We start from the raw sequence: 5,420 nt of genomic DNA on the forward strand, positions 1-5,420 counted from the left end.
ATCCACATTCAATCCACATTCAATCCACACTCAATTCACATTCAATCCACATTCAATCTACATTCAAGCAGCGTTCAATCCACATTCAATCCACACTCAATCCACACTCAATCCACATTCAATCCACATTCAATCTACATTCAATTCACATTCAGTTCACAACAAATTAATCTGAAAAACTTAAATTTATCAAACTGAACCAAATATCTCTCTCTCTCTCTCCTCCCCTCTCTCCTCTCTCTCCCCCCTCTCTCCTCTCTCTCTCCTCTCTCTCTCTCTCTCTCTCTCTCTCTCTCCTCCGGACTCTATCGAGAGCGAGCTCGACTCGTTATCTGCTCTATACGTTTGTACGGTCCACACTATCAGTTTGTGGACGTTCCGAGTGAATGTACTGTCTGATCGGGTAATGCCCCGGGTGATCGTAATGGAGCGTGTGTGAAGGTCATTCGTCCCGTCTCCCCAGGCGATGAGATCACCTGTTACTACGGCGACAGCTTCTTCGGGGAAAACAACGAGCTTTGCGAGTGCCGGACCTGCGAGAGGTGAGACGTCACCCCCGGGACCCCCGTCGTTTTGTAGATGCGTTTGGAAAGCAGTGAAATCTGTCTCTCTAGCTGCATGTAAAGAACTGCAGCTCCCAGCATCCCTCCCCGTTAGCAGCAGTGCTGAGGCATGCTGGGAGCTGTAGTTTTGTATTTATTTATCTAGGGTCGTTTTGTAGATGCGTTTGGAAAGCAGTGAAATCTGTCTCTCTAGCTGCATGTAAAGAACTGCAGCTCCCAGCATCCCTCCCCGTTAGCAGCAGTGCTGAGGCATGCTGGGAGCTGTAGTTTTGTATTTATTTATCTAGGGTCGTTTTGTAGATGCGTTTGGAAAGCAGTGAAATCTGTCTCTCTAGCTGCATGTAAAGAACTGCAGCTCCCAGCATCCCTCCCCGTTAGCAGCAGTGCTGAGGCATGCTGGGAGCTGTAGTTTGATAGCTGCCGTGTCTCTTGTTGTTTCCTCTCAGGAGGGGCGAGGGGGCGTTCCGACCGAAGGGGGAGTCCGAATCGACGGCTTCACTGCAGCGCGCCCCAAAGCAGAATTACAGCCTGAGAGAGACAGACACACGCCTGAGCAGAGAGAGGGGAGCCCCGCACCCCAAAACGGCCTCGCCCAGCGAGAGAGGTGAGAGAGAGAGGGAGGGATTGTGATAGGGGGATAGAGAGAAAGGGGGGGATGACCTACACCCCAAAAACAGCCTCCCCCATGAGTGTGTGTGTCTGTGTGTCAGTGTGTCTTAGTGTCAGTGTGTGTGTGAATCTTGTTCAGTGTGTGTCTGTCAGTGTGTCTGTGTCTCAGTGTGTGTCTCTCAGTGTGTCTGTGTCTCAGTGTGTGTGTGTGTGTGTGTGTGTATCTCGGTGTGTGTGTCGTGTTGTGGCACTCATGTCTGGCTCTAGTCCATGAATCATGTCTCTCTCTCTCCTCTCTCTCTCTCTCTCTCCTCTCTCTCTCTCTCTCTCTCTCTCCTCTCTCCTCTCCTCTCTCTCTCCTCTCTCTCTCTCTCTCCTCTCTCCTCTCTCTCTCTCTCTCTCTCTCTCTCCTCTCTCCTCTCTCTCCTCTCTCTCTCCAGCTCACTCCTCCAGCCTCTCCTTCAGCCTGAGAAAGAGAAGGAAAAGAAAACTAAAAAAAACTCCCACGGCGACAACTGGGAGCCCCAGCGTTCGAACTGGGAAGAGCCCGGAGCTGGACTGGAACCACAGCGGCTGGAACGAGAGATCTCGCAAATCTCCCAGCAGGGTTTCTTTAATGGGAAAAGGGTACCCCATTAGACAGCTGAGCGGCGGGGCAGGGGGCAAAGTTTACCTGCTGGGCCTTGAAAAGGTCAAGCTGAAGGACCTCCGAGTGTGTCTAACGCACTGCCCGCTTCCCGGCCAAGCCCAGGACCCCTCGAGGGCGTCCGAAAACCGCCTGACCAAAAACGCTACAAAAGACGAACTGGATTCCGACAGCCCGGACCAGTGCGGCTTTAACCTCAGCCTTCCCGGCCAAACTGGTTTGCTCCCAGTACCTCCCAGTGCCTCCGGTCTCGCTGTCTGTGATCCAGGGGTTCCCGAAATTCGGCAGTCTTCGAAATCTCCCGAAACCAGCACGTGGGAATCCAGTAGGAGAAAGAGGAGGAGGAGGGTCTGGACCGGGTGGGGCAGGAAGAGGAACCGGAGCGAGAGGCGCTCCGGAACCGAGTCCGGAACGTCTGGCCGCGTCGGGGTTCTAGATCGGAGCTCGGAACAAGCTTGTGGGAAAGCGGAGACCGAGGCAAGAGACGAAGTCAAGCGAAAAAACTTCTCTCCTCATCGTGATAACACTGATAACAGCAATACCTCTGGAGTAACCTGCAAGCTCGCTAATACCGAGAATATTAATAATAATAATAATAATAATCGGGGTAATCCCACTGCGGGTTCTTCCTCTCCCGTCTGGGAATGTCCTGGACAAACGCGGAGAGTCCCAGTGCCCTCCTCCTCCTGCACCTCTCTCTCCTCCCTCTCTCCTTCCGTCCAGCTGACAAGGGTGAGGGGGGAGGACCGCAGGGGTGGGGGCAGGGGAACGGAGGAAGGAACGAAGAGAGATTCGGACCTCAAGGCTTCAGGGAAGGAGACCGAGCGAGGGACGGAGAGAGGGGCTGTAAACTCTCTGGAGAGCGAGGAGAGGAGGGACCGGAAGAGAGACCTCAGGACCTCAGGGAAAGACGCGGAGACGGAGAGGCGGGAGGGAGATCGGACGGAGTGCTTTAATCCCGGAGAGAGAGGCCGGGATCTCGCCAGCCTCGCTGAGAACCCCGGGTTTCGTTCAAGACGCCGTCAACGTGGCCAGCGAGCCGGAGCGAGTCGGAGGACAGGCAAGGGCCTTCGAAAGCACGCCCTGCCTCCTCCCGCTCCGTCCTCTCCCGTGGCTGTGGAACAGACCCCCCCGTCCCGTCCTGGAACCCCCGCAGCGGCCTCGCGGCGTTCCAGGAGCGTTCTGGTGCGCTCCGCGTCCGATGCTCTCCGGTACGGGCTGACCCGCTACCCGACCGTGCTTCTGCTCAGGATCGCTGCCGAGGGAGGGGAGCAGGAGGGGGGCGGTCCCAGAGCAGAGGGGGGGGCTCCCGGGAGAGGAAAGGGGCTCCCGGGAGAGTCTGGAAGCGCGGGGGGGGTGGAGAACTCCGGGAGAAAGGAGGAAGAGGAGGGAGGAGGAGGACGAGCGGCGAACCCTAGAGCCGAGGGAGGGAGCTTCGCGGAGGGTTCCGGAGGAGGGAGCTTTCGCGGAGGTTCCCCCCCACCTTTCCCCCTTCTCGCAGAGGGGGGGGTGGAAAGGGGGAAAAGAGCGTTCCAGAAGAGCTGGAGGACGGCCGAGGGGCGGAAAGCGGAGCTGGGCGGGGTAGAGGGGGTCGGGTCGAGACGGGGGGGAGGGGGGACCAGCCCTCCCAGCGGGTCGTCTTCGGTCGGGAGGGGGAGGGCAGAGGCGGGAGGGCAGGGGTTAGGGAGCGAGGACCCGGGTTCAGGAGCCCTCGCTGAGCCGGAAATCCACGAGGTGAGAGTAGTTTTGAAAGACGTGCTGCAGGCGAAGAGGGGGAACGAGAAAGAGAAAGAAAGAGGTGGTGAAAAGGCAGATGCAGGGGGACTGGAGAGCAGAGGGCACGGGGAGAAACAGCCGGCCGAGGGGAGAGGGGGAGAGAGGGAGGAGGAGGAGGAGGAGGGGGGGGGGTGAGCAGGAAGAGGAAGGGCCGCCGACAAACCAGTCAGACAGCGGCAGCAGAGTTTCGGACCGAGGCTGAACCCAAACTAGAGTGGACTGGCACGGGACTCTCCGGGCCTGCGGTTCTGGCCTGCCCCAGCGGCACAGGCGGAGAGGAAGAAGGGGAACAGAGAGAACAGCGGCCGGCGTTCTGGAGCGCCGTGCCGGAGAGAAGCGAGACGGCTCTAGAACGGGAAGCAGCGCCGGGAGGAGGAGGGGCGGTTCCGAGCGACAGTCTGGACCGGGTCCGGATCAGGCTGAAGAGGAGGAAGAAGGAGAGGAGGAAAGAGAGGAAAGGAAAGTTGGAGGAGGAGGAATCGCGGACGGAGAGAAGAGGATCGCTGGAGTTCCACGGCAGCCCGGGAGTGGAGGAGAACGCCGATCCGGAACGTTACGGCGGACAGGAAGTGGAGGAGCCCGGAACGGGGTTCCAGATAAGGCAGGACGGGCTCGCGGTTCTGGAATACAGCCGGGCCGAGGACGGCGGGAGTCGGGCCGAGCATCTGGGCTGTTTTATAATCCGACTCAAGCGCAGGAGAGTGAGCGACAGAATCGCCCGGGCGCCAGGGAACCCACCTGACCCGGAACCCGGTCCGCTAACCTCGCTCTGGACCTCGGAGAGGAGGGACGTGCCGGAGCTGGTCAAGCCAGAACCTTTTGGGAGGGATCAGGGAGAGGGAGCGGGGTTAGGGGAGTGGAGGGCAGCGCTGGAGCGCCGGGAGACGGACTTGGGTCGGTTCCGGATCCGGTTGAGGCGAAACGGGCTGGAGTGGGAGAACCTGAGCAAAAGAGAGGAGGAGGAGGAGGAGGAGGAGGAGGAGGAGGAGGAGGAGGAGGAGGGATGCGGAGCAGGAGGGAGAAAGAGAGGGGTCCCGAATTAGGTTGAGGAAGAGAGGGGCGCAGTGGGTGGAGTTTTCCGAAGGGGGAGGAGGAGGGAGAGAGTGCGGTGAGGAGGAAGATCGTCTCCACGGTGATGAAGGAGGGGAGTCCAGAACGGGGTGCTCGTCTTCCTCTCGGGGCTGCCAGCGACGGGGAGGAGATTCCTGGGTTCCCGAAGGAGGAGCGGACGTGAGGAGTCTGTGCCCGGGTAGCGGGAGAGAGACGAGCGGAGAACCGCGGGGAGCGAGAGAGACGACGAGGAGCGGGGAGGGAGAGGGGGGTTCAGGAGTCCCACCGAGGAAGCTGAGGGCGTTTGGGGAGTGTCCCGACAGCAGGGGGGAGGAGAAAGGGGAGGTCTCCGAAACGAAAGCAGTGCGGCGCTTCATTCTGGACCCGAGCTGGGAACCGCAGTCGAGAGACGGGGAAAGTGCGGCCGACGGAGAGAGCGGCGGGGAGGGTCCGGGGGGCTCGGCGGTGAGGAGGAGCGGGGCGGAGGAATGGGAGAGGGAGTCCGCCTTCGAGACTCGGGGCGTTCTAGGAGGCTCTGGAGTGAGCGAGGCCAAGAGACTGAGGAGGAGGGAAACCTGCGAGGTCATCGAGACAGACCCGGACCCCGAAGAGCTAGCGCTGGGGCTGCTGCGGGTTCCGGAAGATCCAAGGGAGGGGTTTTACGGCGTTCTAGAAGGTTCTCGAGTCCTGCCCCCCACTTCACTGGGGGAGGAGAGGAGGAGGGAGGGTCTGAGAGGGGACGACGGGAGTGGGCAGATCTAGGCGGCTTTAGAAAG

This window comes from Polyodon spathula, chromosome 45 (genome assembly GCF_017654505.1).
Source record: "Polyodon spathula isolate WHYD16114869_AA chromosome 45, ASM1765450v1, whole genome shotgun sequence".
In the NCBI taxonomy this organism is placed as follows: Eukaryota; Metazoa; Chordata; class Actinopteri; order Acipenseriformes; family Polyodontidae; genus Polyodon; species Polyodon spathula.